The sequence below is a fragment of the Argiope bruennichi genome, chromosome 1 (assembly GCF_947563725.1).
Source record: "Argiope bruennichi chromosome 1, qqArgBrue1.1, whole genome shotgun sequence".
NCBI lineage: Eukaryota > Metazoa > Arthropoda > Arachnida > Araneae > Araneidae > Argiope > Argiope bruennichi.
The window spans coordinates 57891148-57911772 of record NC_079151.1 but is presented as its reverse complement, the minus strand read 5'-3'; the positions used below and the strand labels follow the sequence as shown (position 1 = coordinate 57911772).

Sequence of the window (20625 nt, the reverse complement as noted above, 5' to 3'; positions counted from 1 at the left end):
TTAATTAATTAGAAAAAGTTGTAATAATCATTATATCAAATTATCTTATAAGATAGTTTTAATAATAGTTCTAATTTTTAATTTAATTTTACTTTGCATTTTGAATTTATTCCATTTTTACCGGTTTCTTTTTGAACTAAACACAGTAATATTAAGTATTATATAATAGTATAAAAGCAAATTTCATTATTCAATTTCATTCCTTAGATAAAATAATAAAACTTGAAAATTTCATTTTTTTTATACATGTTGTAATCATTAAGCTAAACTTTAATATATCTGTAGCCGTATCTAATATATGTCTTTTTTTATTTATTCATTCTTACATTTATTTATTATTCAGAATTCATTACCGTTTTGAAGAAAGTAACGTCTCTAAAAATTCTAAAGAAAAAAGTGAGCTTGAAAAATAAAGGAAAACATTAAAAGTTATTATTTTTTTTCCCATAAAATAAAGGTATCAACTCCTTTAGCGTCTTCATAACTTACCTTCCTCCTTAAAAAAAAAATTCTAAGTTCTATTAAGACGTAAAGGGCATAAATACGAGTTCCTAAGCCTAATAAAACAGAACATTGCATTTTAATCAGAAGTCATAGTGCAATGACTTTTCATGAAAGCTTAAGAGACATTTTAATGAAACTTTATTGAAATGCATTTAGCCATTTTCTTGCAAGGATTATTTATTTCATTTTTAAAATTCAGAATTATAGAAAGAACTGCTTTGTTATTTGACTGAAGCTTTTGGTTTATGAGTTTCATTTCTTCTTTCAAACTGCATTAAACAACGATGAGGTAAAAAAAAAATAGTGCTATATTGTGTTTCCTTTTTAAAATTACTTCTGTTTTTGAGAAAATGTCTTAGAAGAAAATTATTTATTCCATTTTCATTATTCTGTTTATCTTCAGCGTTTCATTCTGTTTGATGCATACTAAATTCCATTTTCAGTCATTTTGATTCTCATTTTAAATACACCAAAACTTAAATATACATAATTATTTTTATATAACGTACATTATTTTATTCTAATATATGTTATGAAAAAATATTTCCGCATTACTTAATGTCGTATATTGAAATTGAACATATTTTTCTTTTTATTTCAAATAAAGTCTATTTTAGATCTTTTAAATTATATAAAAGCGAAAATATGACGGAAACGATAACAATTTTATACTTTTACTGTTTAAATAATGTTGAATTACTGCAGCTGATTTTTATCGCAACTAAAATAAATTCTATCGCGTATACCTAATTTAAAATAATATATTTTTGAAAATTTTCATAGTTGTAGATTTGGTATTTGAAAATTGTTCTTGTAAAAATTAAATTTATTATAGTTTTTATTTATGCTAAAAAAATCTATTTAAAAGTTTTAAGTTTTTTAAATACGAAAAAATTATTTTTAAAAAATTCCATTGCAATATAAATTTTAATAATTTCTTTCTTGATAAATTTAAATAAATTTAACAATAAAAAAATATTAAAAATAAAGACTATTAAAGAATATTACATGTCTTGTGCTCCTATTAGAATTTATTAGATTTTGTAACATTATTTATTAGATGCAAATTAATTCCATTCTGAAGAGTAAAGAGTTTTACATTCAGGTTTGTCATATTTTATAATGCTAATTTAAACAAATATGTCGCAAACCCGAATTATTAAGAATGATGAAATTATATTAAATTTAATCATCATAAATTTTAGTAGATTTTTCATTATAATTCTCATAAGTTTAAATAATGCCATAGATCACTCAAAATATTTTTAACGAAATAATTTTTCCTGAAGAAATATCTTTTACCTACTATTTGGTATTCAAATTCTCATCAAATGTAACATTCAAAGAAAATAAGGAAATAAGATTTAGCTAAAAATTATTTTAAGAATCATTTTTTTTTTATCAACACGAAATGGCAATAGTTTTTGTAACTATACATTCCATAAAAATATTTCATCATTATTTAGTTTTGACGTTAAGTTTTATCTGCAGTTATCACAGATAACCACAAAACTAAAAATAATCAAAAATATTTTAAAGATCATTATTAAAAAATAAACCTACTCAATGTATAATTTGATTGCCAACAGCGAATGAAAGAAAAATCTCTGTTAAAATATTTTTTTTAATAATGGAAAAAATTGTATTTCATTGTAACAGAAAAAAATATTGTTATAAAATATACTTAAAACGTTCCGAAAAATTATTAAAATTAGAGAAAAAAATCAAAGTAATTAACTGGCATCGAAGAGTGGATAATTTTTTGACTTTTTAATTGATGTAAAAACAATATTTGTGCTATATTTTTTCATGAAATTTTCAAGGAAAAAAATTAAACTTTCATTTAATTTTTCATAATTCAAAATTTTGAAAAGGAATTTTTTAATGCTCCGAGGATAAATATTTTCATCTTTTAAGGTATTTTTATGTAGAGAAATATATTTCTCTACATAAAAGTCTACTCTGTTGAGTGCCAGTATAGAGATTGACATATCCTTTTAGATTTAAGATCCCTTAAGATTTGTGCTATAATATTTCTTAAAATTTCTTAGAAAAGCCCCAAACTTTTTCTTAATAAATCAAAACTTCGAATAAATTTTAAAAAAATACTCTAATATGAATATTTTTACCTTTCAAATTATCTTGATACGAAACTTTATAAATCTGGTTCGGCGATGTACTCGGTAACATGTTAGCATAAGGAAACATATATTCTTCTTATCATTAAAGTGATAAACACAATCATAAAAGAAAGTATACTTTAATTTTATTTACGCAATACGAAGTGGATCAAAAAGGAAATTCATTTGAAATAAAAATTAGAATCTATTTTCAATTAAGTAGTCAATTACGTAATTTAATTTAAATTCCTGTTCAATGCCAAACAGAACTACTTTAAATGCATTTGTTGATTCTTCCAAGAGTAAGGAAAAAAGATCCATTTCCAACATATTTGCTCGAGATATTTAGACGGAAAACATTATACGTAATTCCATCCTAAAAATTTTTGAAAGCTATTTATTCTTTTATTCCAAAACTTTTGCATCATGATTAATAACCTTTATTAAAGTGCTTATCACGTTATGAGCGCTCATGGCACCTTTTGCCTTTACCCACAGAATTAAGATAATTGAATTTCTTTCAGATTGTTTAGAGATACCGTAGAATAATGAAACCCCGTATCTTTTATTTATTAATTTTTTTGTTGCATATCATCTGCTATTTAAAATGCATATCGCTCAAATCTAATTATGAAATCGTAGTCCCATCAAATAGGCATAGTATGGACGCGTATATATGAATTAATTTATCTATGTCGATTATATTTTACCTTTTTAGCACCAAAGATTTCATTAAGAAATCCTAAAAGATATTTTGAGATGGACTTAATTAAATTCTAAACTAGATTCTGGAGAATCACATAAGGCTTTAATGCATTTAGCTTTTAGTAGTTTTTATGGCTTGCTTATTATTCTTTAAAAAATGGCGGAGAATAAAGGAATGAGGAAATCCGGAATCTAGGAAAATTAAATCTTTATCTCAAAGAATTTCTTTTTGTGTTTCAACTCAATAAAATAAATAAACGACGAAGAGCAGGACTTAAGGAAATTGCTTATTACATACGCAAGAAGAATCTTCTTGTTTGAGAAGAAGTCATTCTTTAATTTAAAATTTTTAAAACTGCCCTAAATAATTTTATTTCAATTCATGCTTCACTACAGTTGTCGTAGAATTTCTTTCTGAGAATTTTTAAGCCTTTCATTCATCTCTATTACCGGAAACATCTATCTATTTTTACTGTTGCCATTTTCTTAGATTTAATTATATGCACTTCCTTTCACTATCGTTTGCTTTTTATTCATTCTGTTTCCGACTTTATGTATTTTAGTTTCAGGTAGTTAAAAAAAAATCAATACGTTTTGGGAAATTTAAGTTAGATTTATTAAAAAGAATTGTTTTCGACTACTTCAAAATTATCTTTAATAAGAAATTGATTCTATGCAAATAAAACGAGACTGAAAAAGAAAAAGAAAAATTTTGTGAATTCATAAAAATTTCTTAGAATTATGAAAATATTTATCGGTGTTTGAGATTTATCTTGAATATGTTTTAATTTTCACTGTCATAAAGTAACTTCTTGAAGAATACTATAAAAAATAAAGAACTAATTTAAGTTAAATGGGCGTGATAATTAAAAATTGTCGTGATAATTAAAAAACTAATAAATAGAGGATTATGGCCTCTGTTCGCTCCATTCACCAATCCCCAAGAATCAAAATGTGATTCTTTTGTAATCACTACGTGATGTCAGCTCGATTCACTTGATCGCCGTTTTGTTATGCATTTCTACTAATACGAGAAATTATAGATATCATAACTATGTATAATTATCGATCATAATCATCATCAAAATTTCATGATGTGTGTGTTTGTGCGTTTTTGGGTCAAACCGTTTGATCTAGAACTATCAAATTTGACATAATATACCTTAAAGGATAAGAATATTTTATTTTTTGGCGATATTTTTTGAATTCTAATTAGAATCTTAGTTAATTATGATAATCTTGGATAATCTAAGGTAAATCTTAGGATTTTTTTTCGCAGTTCCGAAAATCTTATTATACAAAAGTAAATTTTAGGACGCTTCAAAATTTTTTAAAAAAAAGAATGCCTTTTTAAAGGTACTAATTTAATAGTCGTGCGAATTTTTGTTGAATTTTACAATTTTTTTTATCAAAATATTTTTTTCTTAATTTCCAACAATAGATTACATTATTCCCTGATATTCAAATAGTTTCCATTGTTCTATCAAATATTTAATCATGTGATTGTTTTGCATTACTGAAACCTAAGGAAGAGTGATTCTGTTTAATATCTGTGTAGTTTACAAGCCAAATAAAAAAGGGAAATAAAAATATCGTGAAATTCAAAGGATAAATGAACCTATTTACGTTTTTAATAGCATTATGATGTAATGGTACTCTCTCTGTTAAAACACAATGCACAACACGTGCACAATAAATAAAGCGTGTGTAAGGCAATTAAAATATTACGAGTTTATTGTCTTTTAATTGACGAATAATAATTATTAGCTTATGTCTACACAATTTTCATAAAATTAAATTCTCGTGGAATCAGCTAGTCATCAAAGGCGAATAGTAAGAAATGTTTTAAATCTACCCCTACTTTTTAAAATACCATGTATATATAAAATATTATTTTTGGCAGCCAGAAGTTGGGCTTTGAAAAAGTCAGAAATAGCTTCCGCTAATCTGGCGAGTATATCAAGTGTAAGTGGGCGACGTCAGGCAAAGTGACCAATGACAAGATTTAGCCGCGGACGGGAAAAAGGGGGAACTGGTCAGGTATGACCCGAAAGGAAATGAATGACATTCATAATCCGGGTGTTTTCCGGAGACATGGAAGGCGCACTTTATCAAACATGGTGCCGCATTTTTTACCTATGAATTAAATCGACTCATTCTTCAGAAGACTATAGATAAAACAGAATGAATTTTTGAGAATAAAATGGGAGAAAAAAATTAGAGTTCCCAACCTCTCGTCTAAAATTTAACAATATGATAATGTTTTAGGTTGGATAGTGCTTCGTCTTTCTTAATTTTATTTATAAAATTAATTGTTAATTATATAGCATCAATAACATGTTATATATATATATATATATATATATATATATATATATATATATATATATATATATATATATATATAAAGAAATGTTCATTTAAAATCCTCACAACGCGAGTAAGTATAATTTAATTTAGTTACATTAACGTTCCGTTTTAAAGCAACACTAAGACTATTTTGCAACAGACCTCGTAATTTTGAACCTTGGTCAGATGACGAGAACGACATCGGAGCAGGCAGCCCCTCTCCAAAATTCCGCAATACACAACACACAACCCGTGTAAATATACAAATTCAAACTAATAGTAAATATAGAATTCAAAACGATGAAACATATTGCTGTAAAATACTCGTAAAAATATTTTTTTGAAATTTAACTGGAATAGAGGGAAAAACTATCGAACTAAACTGTTTAAATAAAATTGATATCATAGAGAAACTATTTATTTTATTTTTGATGTAAAAGTGATGGAGGTTTTTTTTGTGATTGCATGCTTTGAAGTTTTCTTCGAAATTTCTTTTTAATTTTTAATTAAAAATTAATTGAAATTTTAAAATTATTTAATGATAACCACTATTACCGAGATGTGACCATGTACCAAATTTGATATCACTAAGTTCATTAGTTCGTTATGTTAAGCATTGTAAACGATATTTTCATCACATATGTTACAATATAGATAGTACGCCAGCTTTTAAACATAATTATGTTAAAATCAGAATTCCGATATGATTACAAGAAAAGTCCTCCTAGAGCCTTAATTCCATATTTGTAGTAAGTAATCTTCATATCATGTATATAGGTTTTTTAATTATTACACTGACACCTTTTCATTTTGCACTCTCATAGTTTTGGTTTCTCTATTTGGATTTATATGATCTATTTTATATTAAATGTTTCTAAAACTTTCAGTATTAATGAATCAGTTTCTGGCGTTTTGGCTAAGATCTAAGAGTAATATTTAAAGGTAATTCAAGATAGTATTGCGGATAAAGCTATTAATTATAGGAAAATGTCAATTATACATATATTCTGTAAATTTCATTCAGAAAAATATGATTTCTTTCTTTCTTTTTTTTAAAATTATTTTTTGACATATTAAGCCAATGAATTAGAGCATCGTTTAAATAATAATTAAGCAAAAAAATATAAATAAATAATGGAAGTGATTATGGTTTATTTGCGAAGGAGACAGAAATTTAATATTTTTTCGGAGATTCTATGCATCTTTTCCAACGTTATGGCACCCAGTTGTGGATATATGTTCAATATTCAATTCAAACTAGAGTTATCTGTGTAAATTTAATCTAAAATTCTGTCATTTTTCATAAATTACAGTTAATTGACAAAAAAATTATAGATTTAAGATTAAATTTATTTAAATTCATACCATTTTCATAACGTTAATATTATAATGGAAATGAATTTATAAAGACTTTTTTTATTCTAATTAGGAATAATTGAATTATATTATTTATGATCTGATTATAAAATACACTAAAAAGGTGATAGTCTAAGAGATACCCCTAATATAAGAGTTATCGAATTTTCTTGCGTTATTTTCAGAGTCTTCTAATTTCATGGCTTCATTTGATTTACAAGTATTGTATAGTCGTTTGTATTCATGTTAAAATCTAATATGCTTTAAATTTCAGTTAAGAATTTAGTATTAAAATTTATAATTAGTTTGATGTTTTCAATCGGATTAATATGGTTCAATCCGAGTTGGGTGATTGGATTTTAAGTCAATAAACAAAACATTGATGCGATAAAAATATTTTATTTCATTTTACCATCCTGTTAATAAAATTCTTTCGATTTTTTTTATACGTGAAATACTGAAACTTTCATCAAGGTGTCTCATAATTAAACTTTTTATAATTTCAGCATATTCAACATTTATTATTTCATTCTAATATTTGTTCTTGCTTCGATAGATTAAATTAAATTCGGTGATTGGATTATAAGTCAACAGATGATTGTGTATTAAGAATGTGATAAAAATATTTTATCATACTGTTTATAAAATTACATTGAACTTTTTATACTCGAAATACTGAAACTTACTTGAAGGTGCCTCAGAGTTAAATGTGTATCATGAATCAATTAAATGTGTATCATTAATCAATTAAATGTGTATCATTAATCAATTAAATGTGTATCAATCAATTAAATGTGTATCACTATCAAATGTTATATCATTTCAGCATTTATTGTTTCATTCTAATATTTGCTTTTACTTCAATAAATTAAATTAAATTAAAATTTATTGAGAAACTGATTTTGTAAGGGAAAAGGGGTCATAAAATTTATTTTGCTTAAGATCACATATACGGCTTAATTCTGTTCCATCAGAAAAAGAAAAATAGTGGGAATTTTTTTCGTCTCTGTGCCATTCAATGCTTTTTGCCATATGCTCTTTCATATCTGCATTGTAATAATGCAAATATGAAAGAACATATGAGAAAAGCATATGGGATATGAAAGAGCATATGGGATAATATTCTTGGTTGAAAGACATAGGTATGATAGAAGACATTAGTGAAAATAAAGGAGCATTCTTAAACCGTGTCATCAGTCCCTTTAAAGTCTGATGGCATTGCCAGAGCGTGGATAGGTGAGAGTGGGTGAAAGACTGATGAGAGGAGGTCGACTCTAGTTAGGAATAGGGCAGGGGGTTGTTAAAAATAAGAACAAAAAAAAGAATAAATGGTTCTTCAGTACCTTTCTTCACAAGAGGGCCTCTTTCACGGAAAAAGAAAGAAGAAATTCTCACCAGAAGTGAAGACAGCAAGACGTTGTCAGTTATTCTTGAGACTTAACGGAGGATTCGTACTGAAATTCGTGTTTTTGCACTTTTTTTCGCTCAAGCTCGTCACATCATTTCTTATCTGGTATTTGAAATATACCCTCTAGTTGAAATGCGCTTGAGTTCTGTGACAAGAACCATAATGGTATTCTTGTTGAGCAATGAATCTCGTGTATTCATTTTTTTTTTTGTTCTTTTTTTATTATTTAGAAATTTTTCAGTTTTTTACTATTTGAAAATTTTTCAGTTTTTGTTTTCACCATTTGGGAATTTTTTAGTTTTTTTATAATAATTTTTTAAGCATAGAAATTATAAAAAAATTAGCTAAGGGTTTTTATTTAATATATTCTAATTTGTTTTCTAATAAGCAATTGATATTACTTGAATTTAAAAATATGTTAACTGTTGCTGCATAAGAAAATCGTAATTCTAATTATATCAAGGGGATAACCAAATTATTCGAAGTATTTACTTTAAATCATTTACTTGATTATGGTATATATGATATACATTTTAACGTTTTGAAACGTTTTTAAAAATAAATTTAGATATTATTTATAAGGACTAAACAGAAATAAATGCGTTCATTTTTTTCTAAACTACTAAATTAATCAGTGTATATATAGACAAATATTTGCATTTAAAGATTTAAAAAAATGCAGTATATTTGCCTTTTGAAATACGAAGCAATGGATATCCAAAGCAAGATGGCTTAGGTATAGTTTCAGAAAACTGAATTATTTTATTTAAAAAACTTGTTCCTCTCTTTGTTAAACATTACCAATCTATAGTGTTAAACTAGAAACAGTTTAGTGAAATGTATATAAAAGTACCATTATATTCATTTAAATATTATAGTATAAATTATAGCATAAAATCATATTTATAAAAATATTAACTATATTGTTTATTTTTTATACATTATTGTGCTAAAAATATACTTTAAAAAATTGTTTAAAACTTAAAAGCAGATTAAAGGGCAACATACTATAGTTTGTTGACTTTTGCATTTAAATAAAAGTTACTTAAGTTCTTACTTCTATGAAAAAGGGAATATGTGATATTAAAAAGAATGTGCATTCATTTCGTTAATTATTTTTCATTCTTAGTCACAATGTACGAGTAAATTTGAAATGGATTTGTGCAACTAATAAATTTGTTTTTTGAAATATATTCCCGAGTTTGCATTTAAATCATTTAAAACAGAACTTCTCATAATTGATGTAAAAATTTTGAATTATTAGGATAAGAGTAAACATTTCTATTTATGAGCGCCTGGATTCTATAGTAGAAAAACACCTTTCGTAGCAAGGTCTTGGCTAACTTCCTTATCTGGAAATCACGGATTAGAATCTTTTCCTGCCAAAGATACTTTTTTTAATGTGCCGACCTGAGTCAAACGTCTTATGATATTGTTGCGAAGAAATTTTGAATGGGTTATCGGTTCAAGTTCTTCCTTGGAATAGGATCGTAACACAATATAAAATATGAAATCTTAAAATAATATTCAAGGAACTACAAGGTGGTAAATTAATCTCTACAAATAACTGAAATATTAATTAATTTAAACTGATACAGAAAATTGCTATCTAAAAAATAAAATTCATTTCAATATTAAAAATTGCCTTAGATATACAATACCTACATTATACATTGATCTATTAATATCTATTAATAAAAAAGGGGTGAGCTAAATTTTTTTAAGTGTTCTTGTGTTTACAATAAAATTTCTATAATAAATATTATAAATATTGGATGTCTTAAAGATTTTCCATTATTTTAATTGAATGCATGAATTAGAAGCTTTTCAATATTGCTTAAAACAAGATAAGAATTTTTATTTTTTTTATTTTCAAGCCGCTGTTATATTAAATAAATAGAAATTTCAAAATAGATTTTATCATTTTCAAAAAATAGGCTCTTATTAATCTTCTAAAGCATTTTTTTACAATTTTTATTACCTATCTAATATTCTCATTCTCCTATCAAAGAAACGTCACTTCCTATATATCTACTTCTATTTTAGAGTCGAGATATGCTTCATTTTTTTTCTAAAATTCTAACCTCCCCTGAAATTCTAGTCTATGATTTTAGTCACTGACGCAGAGTCCCAAACATGTGCCTGTACCACTTTTTCAACATAAAAAATATAGATATATCATGAATTTTTCACAGCTAGGGGGTTAAGGAGGGAAGGCATTGATAAAAAAAAAAAGAAAAACTTGTAAGATTGAACTCGGACTCTGTTGAATTATTTATGCTGTTCGAAAACCAAGAACTTATACTTCTTCCAATAGAAAAAAAACTTCCAATAGAAAAGAATAGATATTTTTTACTGAATTGAGATATATATATTCCACATAACCGGGTTAATGCGAATGATCTGGAACTTCTAACGGTACATATGATTGAAATTCCTCAACTTGCACCTTAGGGCTGCAATACATACACATACTAGTTCCATGCAGAAGAGAATTTTCAAGGCACCATTTCTGATTGGTTGCCCTTCTGAAAACAAAATAGGCCTCGTTGAACGTTTCGCAAGAGTGGAGTTCTTTTTTTTAAAAAAAAATCGAATCAGAACCTTAGCCGAGATCATACATCGCAAACATTCGAGTGAATACTTTCTGGCATTTTGAACCTCAAAGTAAATATTTGCAAAAGAAAAATGCATGTAATTCCTGGAAAAATATGTGTTTTACACAGAAGAAGAATGTGGCATCATATCGTTTTGTTCTTATATTTAAAACTATTTCAGATACCCAGAAGTATTTCCGGATATTTTTTTTCAGCTACCTTCTAAAAAATTTAAGAGCCGAAATTCCTTCTTGTTGTGCTAAGATTCTTAAATATTTTCTGTAATTGCTGTTTACTCTCTGTTTTTGTTTTAAACAGTTGAATTCGCTTAAACTCCTGAATAAATATTGCTAAGGGCTAAAATACTAATTCATGGATTTGCAAATTACCACTTTTTTTTTCGCTTATTTGACTGTACTAATCTAAATATTTGTTTTAGTTGTTCTTATACTGATCTACACTGCCCCGAATTATTTTCTAAATTCGAATATTTCCTGAAACTTTCGGGAAAATATTCCTTATAAAATATTTATAAAATGTTGATAAATATTTATAAAATGTTGATCCATATATATATATAAAATGTTGATCCATATATATATATAAAATGTTGATAAATATTTATAAAATGTTGATAAATATTTATAAAATGTTGATAAATATTTATAAAATGTTGATCCATATATATAAAATGTTGATAAAAATTTATAAAATGTTGATAAATATTTATAAAATGTTGATAAATATTTATAAAATGTTGATCCATATATATATAAAATGTTGATAAATATTTATAAAATGTTGATCCATATATATATATAATGTTGATAAATATTTATAAAATGTTGATCCATATATATAAAATGTTGCTTTTTGAATCTAAAAATCTGCTTTCTTGTATTTAGTCTATAATTAGTATGTATATATACGAAAATCATACTTTTATTAATTTTATTTACATATTCTTTGAGGGATTTACTATTTGGAAAGGATCTCGAAATGAATGCAATAACGTTTGGTAAGACTATTAATTTTTGAAGTATATTTTTCACAAAAATATGTTAATCTGCAATAGTATAAGATTTATTCAACATTTATTAGAGCAATATGTAGTGTTATATTCTATTTTTATTAAACCCACCGCATTTGAAATAATTAAAAACATAAATGAAAATTTAAGGAAGTATAATTGAGTCTTAAAGACCATCACCGGACACGGTACAAACCATTTTAAAGGCATACGTCTAGTCATAACTCAATAAGGGTCACGCACCATTTTTGTATCCACCAGGGCAGAGAGAAGCAACCACTATGCCAGAGACTTCTCATTCTTATTTTTGAATGCCACATGGGATTATGAACATAAAGTAATCATTACAGCCGACTCCTTGTCCCATACTGAGACACATGGATAAATCTGAATGACCGGCCCACTGCAGCAGCATAGGCAAGAATTATGGTCCTAATGGGTATCACTGGACCATATACCGTCCCACCCGTAAGAGGCACGTCCTGTCATCGGTAGGAGGTAATCACCTCACAATCTTTTTTATACACCATAGTGGCGAGAACCAACCACCATACCAGAAGATTCTCATCCCCATATCTGAGAGGGGAGAAGTTTTCCCCCTAGGGGATTTGAACTTAAAATAAAGTAATACAAAGAAGATCCTAATAAGAAGTTACAGAAATAATTTAGTGCTTACTCTCAGTCAAAAAAAAAAAAAAAAAAAAAAAAAAAAAAAAAAAAAAAAGATTCTTAAAAGTCCGCATTTTTTTTTTTTTTTTTTTTACTTTTTTTATATTTAAATTGAAGTTTATATTGATATAGTTGATGTTTTCGGAAGCTGCAAAATTTGACAAAACTCCAGACGCAATGACTATTCAATTAAATGCATAGCGTATTTGTTAGTTTTCGGCTTAATAAATATTATTTGTTTCTCATTTTGCACTTCCTGCATTCTATTTTGTTAAAATCATGAATGGCTAAGGTAATGCGAATCAGAGCAGGAAGGTCATAGATTCTGTTCTAATTGTGTTCTTAATCAGCATTGCTCAGAAACTGATTGACCCATGTATGCTGTAAGCGTTTTGGCATAACTGGGTGCTGCTATTTATCGTTATTTTCCTGAAATCGAAAGATAAAAACAGGTCAATTTGTCCTAAAAGATATTTAAAAAAGATGCATACTTTATATACTAGAGATTAAGCAAGGCCTATATCGAATGATCGTTGATACTCCAATGACATTTTTGAGTAATAGAAATTATGGCATTTCTGTCAAAAATCATTAACTGACGGATTTAGCTATATGCATTAGACTATGTAGATCAGTCAGTAAATCTAATAAATGACAGAAATTTTGCTTCAATAATTAGAGCTTTCCATAGTGTAAATTAGTATATACTATCATGTTATTATACTTAATGTTTGTTTCAGTGCTTAAACTGGTCATCTTAAGGGATCATTTATTGATTTTTGACTTCATTTTGTTTATTAAACAAATGATAGAACATCTCACTTAAAACTGTTCACGAGCTCCAGAATAGAAAATACATCCATTTCGCATTTTAAGAAGCATAACAAGTATTTGAGCAGATATTATATTCTTTGAATTAAAAGCTGCATTGATTGTTTCAAAGAACAGATGCATAAACTTGAGATCTAGGTAACATTTCATCTTCTGTTTCAAAATATTTGAATGACTCAAGTAGATAGCTAGCTCTTCAACAATTCTGCGATTTAAATGACAATAAATGATAATATTGCAATTCATTTCAAGTTATAAGGAATAACACATCGAAATCTCATACAATAAATAGAAAAGGAAGGTAATGTATTTGTATATAGGTTTTTAACAAATTGGGATTCGCGTTCTTTTGTTGAAATGTTTTGAAGACTGTGCTGTGAAATTTATACTTTTTTTCTAGAGCCGAAACGAAAACGAAATTCACGATTCTTTGTTGAAATATTTTGAAGATTATTCTGTGGAATTTATACGTTTTTCTAGAGCCATTTTGGGCAGTTTTTAAGTAGTTATTTTCTTTTTAAGAAATTAACGAAAATTAGTCAAACGATCTTTTTAATGAACTTTCATTTATGTTTCTTTGAGTTTTAAATTTCCCCAATACAAAAGAAATTCGATCGGAGAAAATACAAAACGATTCTTCACGTTAAATATACTCATAAATAAAACAGTTTTTTTCCCAACCCGATCGTTAAATAACAAATTACAGCAGACCAAAGAATAATAAAGAGATTGTAGGCTCTTGGATGGAAATAATACAGTTAAAAAGGCTTATTTGCGCTATTTATAAAACTTTAAATAAAGACTTTTAGTTAATATTCGAACTACTTTATTTAAGGTGAACAAAAAGAGATACCAGAGCTTTAGAGTTAGGAAAAGAAAACGTAATGTAAAAGGAGAGACTTCCAAATACCATACCGCTCTTGAATACTAATTAAGTAGCTTTAATACCTACTAAATTGCATCTCGTTTTTCAAAGATAACTTAAAAGAAGTTTCCTATTCTTTAGGATTTTTCTATAAAAAAGTTGGAAGTTTAAAAATAATAAAATTTTCATGGAGCTTTATGTAGTAAAAAATAATGACTGCCATTTCCCTTTTTTGTTAAAAGTCTGAAAGACTGACTAGATTTAGAATAAGTCATTTCCTTAACATTTTTAGATTAACTTGAAAATTAATATTTTTAGAAATGAATAAGATTCTCACTGATATAGTGGGCATTTCTTAAATAAATCCTGCTTAAAATTGACTTCAAAAACATTAAGAGTTTTTTGCTATTTAATTTTCCCACCAATTTATTAATGGTGTCAATTTTTGTGGTATATTTTTATGACAAAAAAAAAACAGATGGTTCTATAGACAAACTCAGCATCATACAATGGCGTGATATAAAGCTTTTAAGTTAAAGTAAATCGACTTTTTCTTGGCTTTTAAGTTATATTTTTTGTGTATACAGGTGATCATATCAATTTAATCTTATTTCTTATTTATTACCTAAAAGTAAGTAGTTGAACTTGCAAGGAAGTGAACCACATTTGAAGACTTATGTCCTGACATTATTAGGTATTGGCTGGTTCGCCTAGAATAATTTCCTTTCACCGATTTCCAAAACTTTTTAACTAATAATAATTAATAAAAATTGAAGTAACAAAATATTTGATTGTAAGTCATCTTAATTGATTTAGTTTCCCTTATATCGCTTTAAAACTTTGAGTGAATTTAAATGTATTTTTTAAATAATAATTACATTTAAAAAAAATTACCGTATTTTTTTTAAATATGTTAATTTTTGTGTGTGTGTGTGTGTGCAATCTGAATAATTTTAAAAAAAATTGTCAAGGTTGTTAAATCAGCCGGTCAACTACTGAACAAACCGGGTCACCCCAATCTACAAGAAACAATGAAAACATGAAGGGAAAATATCTTAAAATTGGAAAAACTTCCGATGATAGGTTACGAACAGACACATTTTAATGGCACTATGATGCCACGGATCTCGTCTCAAACAGGAAGGTCCATGTACAATAAATAAAACATGTGTAAGGCTATTAAAATAATCCATCTTTAATAGCCATCACAATTTGATGCTTAAAACTTTTTTGCTGAGGCACTAATAAAAGTCAAGTTTCGCATTAGAGATTAAAATAAAATTAAACGCATCAAATTATTCTTAGAGAACCGGACAAACCTCTAGTGACGTCTAGACTTAAGTCATTAACAGTGGCTCGTTTTCTTAAAAGTTTAATAATAAATAAGAATTAAGTGTGAATTTATACGATCCTCGGAATATACAAAAACATAACATAAACGCCAAGAAAAAGTTGATTTATTTTAATTTAAAAGGTTTATATCACTCCATTTTTACTTAATGGCTTTTAAAGCTGTCATACAAAAGCAGCACTATGCATAACAAAAAAAATTTCGATATAAATTTACGAAAATATACACATAAAACAAATTATTATGTCTTAGAAACCACATTAATTCGTGCACGAAAAATTGTCTGAATTTCTTAATCAAAACTAATTTGTATTTTGAAAACAGCAGAAAAAGTATCGCAATTACATTAAAAGATAATTTTCTAGTTATATAAAATATTCTCCCCTTGATTTATGGTTTATTAAAATCAATATAACATATTCGTCTTTCAGTATAGTATATCAATTACTGCACGGAGACGAATGGATTGTAAACAGCTCTGGATCGAAGCTGACAGAAAATAATTAATTGCCAACCCTAATCTATCAAAAACATCACTGTCTGTCATTTATGTAAATCAATGCTAATCCTGTGTCAATTGTTTGCATGATCAAATGAGATTGATCACATATCAATTACCTAGGAAATGGCGGCTGTCTTTGGTTGAAATACGTCGCGTCTTGTTAAACGCTACTATGGCTCGACATGTAGTCTTTTTAACCTGAATATATTATCTAATAAATATTTTGATTTAACCTAATGATCATTAAATTATTATTGTAAATGTGATTGCTAATTTGCATGGAAATAAAACATTTAGCATTTTTGTCTTTTTGTGTTTTGCTCCTGAGAAAGAAATATGAAAAAAACATATATATATGTAATGATATTTTAATTCTAATTTCAATTTAATTAATTTACAAGATTTTATCTTAATTTATCCCATCTTAACTTCATTCTAAAATATTCTCTTATTTCGTGATCCAGTTCCACTTTCGGTTTAATTAATCCCTTTGTAAAAATAATGCGTCATCAGTACTACGTATCAAATGAAAGTGATACTTTTGCCTTTGTCAAAGGTCATACCATCGGTATGTGGCCGGAAATCCTATGTTATATAAGACTAGTGGTCATTTGTTTCGTTCCTTTTTGTCTTCTTTCTTACTTCTGCTTTTGTAGCATGCTGCGTCTGCTTGTAAATAAATTGTTTTCCCGAGATAGATATTAAAGAGAGAATAAAACGAAATTAAAAATACAACGTCTTGTCTATGTCTTCAAACCTGCCTTCTGTTGCAACCAAAATAACCCATTCCATATTATTTAGCCGACAGGATTCGAAAAACATTACATATATACATTACAGTTGCATGACTGAATAGATGAAACTTTTAAAATTTAAAATTTCGATTTATTTCATCTTGGGATGCGTACTATAATCAAGGATGATAAGCTGAAGTCCGTTTACATCGTGATACAAATGCAGAAAAGATCAAATTTTTTCCTTTCAATGGTTTACAATGAGATTTTCTATGACGCGTGTAGACTTAGGAAAGAGAAATTTAGGTATTTTTAAAAGAATATTATAAACATTGGGGATTTTTCTCCTTTCGTTCAGAGCGTGAGAACCTGCTGAATTTAGCAGTGTTCTAGAGCATGTGTATAATTAATTAAATAAGAAAGTGGAAATTGGATCAGAAATTAAGAGAAAATTTTAGAATAAAGTTAATATGAGTTAAATTAAGATACAAATCTGCCAATTAATTAAGAATTAAATTAGATTAAGATATATAATTACATATATATAATATAATATGTGTATGCATGTATGTATGCAACGAAAAATATGTATAATCTGAAATGAAAATTTGCTAACAAAAATCGGCTGATCGAAACTAAAATTCTTTACTTTACATATATAATACAATCAAATGATGGCACAAATCAAAAGTAATATTAATTTTATATATAAAAGACTTTTGTAATTATTTTATAAATTATTTGGTGTCATTAATAAAATTTTCAGTATCCATATCAAATGAATTGGAGTATTTTTTTAAATATTTTCAAAGATATTTAAAACTTGTGAATTTATTAAAATATTCTATTTAAAGCTACTATTACCGATTCTCATATATTATCGTGCCTATATTGATCTACTAGCTGCCTTCGGTGACCAATTAGATTATTAGTTGAATTTAACTTCAATTAAATTTCTTATGCATGCCTTGGTTATAATTCTTCCAAATAAGGACAAATTATTCTAACAGAGAAAAATGCTATGACATCATAGAGCTGAATTTCTTTTCAATTAACTTCGAATTTCTTTTCAATTAAAAAAATCTATTGTTAAATGTCATGCAAAGAATATTTTAAAAATTATCAAAATTCAGTAAAATCTTACAAGATCATTAAAAGAATATTTTTATATTTTAAAATGGTGCAAAGATAAATTTTATGCAATAATATTTTTGGAAATAATCTCGAAAAAAACTTCCATTGCCGCGATTAAATGTTTTCTTTCAAGTCAGCATCCATAAAAATTGAAATAAAAAACAAGAGTAATTCAAATTTCTGATACTTAAAATCTCCACTAAATTTCCAGGCATATTTGATTTCTTTTTTTTCTTTAAAATTCTAAATAATAATTCTAACAAAAATGAAGCAATAAACGTTTTTTTTAGTAATGATTGTCTTAAATTTTTTGTAAAGAAAATCACATTATTCTTATCAAAAATAAAATTCAAACTTTGAATTAAAAAATATTCTTTTTAAATATCCCTTTGGTCAGAAATGCACCAAAGAAATCTGTATTTAGGTGAAACTAAAATAAATTGGATCAAATCAACTTTTGTCATGTATCCTGTTGGGATTTTCTGTTGAAACTTGGTAATAACTGCTGCGAAACTTGAAAGTCAGTATGCTATATAGAGAATTGTTTATCACAATTAATTTACACTTCTCGATGAACAGAGGTTAAGAAATTTCAAAAGCCACTCTGAAAAATTATGTAAGTATCAAAATCTCCTTTTTCACTGATTAAAACACGCCCTTTTATTCTTGAAAAGCATCGTTTGGCATTTGTGTATAATGCGATTCCTTATCGGAAGCTCAAACGTTATTTGAAAACTATATAGTGATATAAATTTCGGTGAATTAGATAGGAATCACCAGTCATCATTTCATTACCCGCTGAAGATAAATTATTTGTCATCTTTTTCTAAATGACGTCATCAAAGAGGAATGGGGAAAATCCTTATGACTAGTTGATGTAAAACCGTGACTAAATTATACCTCTAATCAGTTTATTTTGATGAATTCAACTGCTGTATTTGCCTCTCTATTTCGTTCATAAACGTGCAGTTCTAGATTTAAATTAATTATTTCAAATAATTTTAAACTTTCTGTGTGACACATTTAATCAGAATAAAGGCAAATATTTTTTGATATAAGATATTTTTATTTAATTATAAAATATTGATTATCATTATTTGTATGACAGGTCTTTAAATGTATGATTGGCCATCTCTAAAATCGCTTCTGTATCTTAATTTTTTTTAAATGCAGTTGATAAGATTCTTATATAGGAGCAGTAATTTAATGAAATTTTTGCATATGAATTTATTTTATTTTTAAAACTATAGTTTGATTAAAAGCATAGTAAATGATGGAAACTAGTAAACTCCTGAAAGCATTTACTAACAATATTAAAAATATATATTAATTTCGAAAATCATAATTTTATTACAAATTCTATGAAATAGATATCTTGGTCTTAATTGTGATCTTAATGTCTTAAGGTATGAAAGCAAGTTAAATAAAAATACGTATATATAATTTTGCAGATGCATGACCAAAAAGAAGAAACTTTTGAAATTTTAATTTCGATTTATTTCACCATAGCCATAATTTATACAGGAAAGAAGCGAAGCGATCATAAAATGGCATCTTTTTATACGCCACACAAGAGCAAACTCATAGGAAATTTCCACTTCAGTAATTTTAGTATTAGATTCTGATAAGGATTCTTATGCCACGTATCGACTTAGGCAAGGGAATCTTGGGTATCTTTTTAAAAGATGTGCAGGTGTTATGGATTTTTATCCTTTTTTTTTCTAGTGTGGAAAGGCGGAATCAGCCAATTTGTGTTGGAAGTAATTAAATAAAAAAAAGTGGGGATTGGATCCAGAAATAAGAAAACATTTCAGAAGGAAGTCAACATAGCCTAAATTAAGATAAAATCTAGAAAATTAATTAGGATTTAAAATAAGATATAATATGTATGTATGATTGTTTTTATGTACATTAATTTTATTTCTTTTTTTCCTTCTAGGTAAGTTCACTTTTGCCTGTGTATAACTGAAATGACATTTCGAAGAGATACTATGATTGTGAGAACAGTAAGAAAATTTCTAGGATATATTTTTTTTTTTTTACTTCAAATATGTTTGAAAGCTCTAACAATTGAATAGCATTTATATTAATTAATTCATTGATCATAAATTATAAAATTATACATTTTTATCGGATTCAGTTGTGAAAATTTTATAAAAACTGAATTTTACCATCAACGAAATGAACAGATTTTAAAATATATGCGTAGCATCATTGCCTTTTTGATTGTAAGAAGAGTCATCTTTTATTTTCTAATTATTTCAAAATTAGAAACTGATTATTTTTCGTATCTTGGTTAGAATGCAGAATAAAAAGTTCTGTTCCTCCAAATACTACGAAAAATATGCAAATAATTACAAATTAGTTGTATGAAATTTTATCCCATAGAAAGAGCAAAGCGTTTCATTGCAAATATGAAATATTTATTTAATATACATAATATCCCAATCAACATAATATCCAGAGAATA

The 20625-nt window shown here is 26.6% G+C and overlaps 1 protein-coding gene across 5 annotated transcripts in view; it reads left to right on the top strand.

The window, feature by feature from the left end:
* The window catches only part of LOC129956775 (kinesin-like protein KIF26B), a 617661-nt gene that overhangs the window by 313045 nt on the left and 283991 nt on the right, over positions 1–20625 (top strand). Inside the window, exon 1 of one of the 5 annotated variants that reach the window (XM_056069011.1) lies at positions 20142–20161. The exons of the other annotated variants lie outside the window; for them this stretch is intronic. The gene's annotated coding sequence lies outside the window, so the exon portion shown is untranslated. Of the gene's footprint in view, positions 1–20141; positions 20162–20625 lie in introns of those variants that run through there. 5 annotated transcript variants of the gene reach the window in all.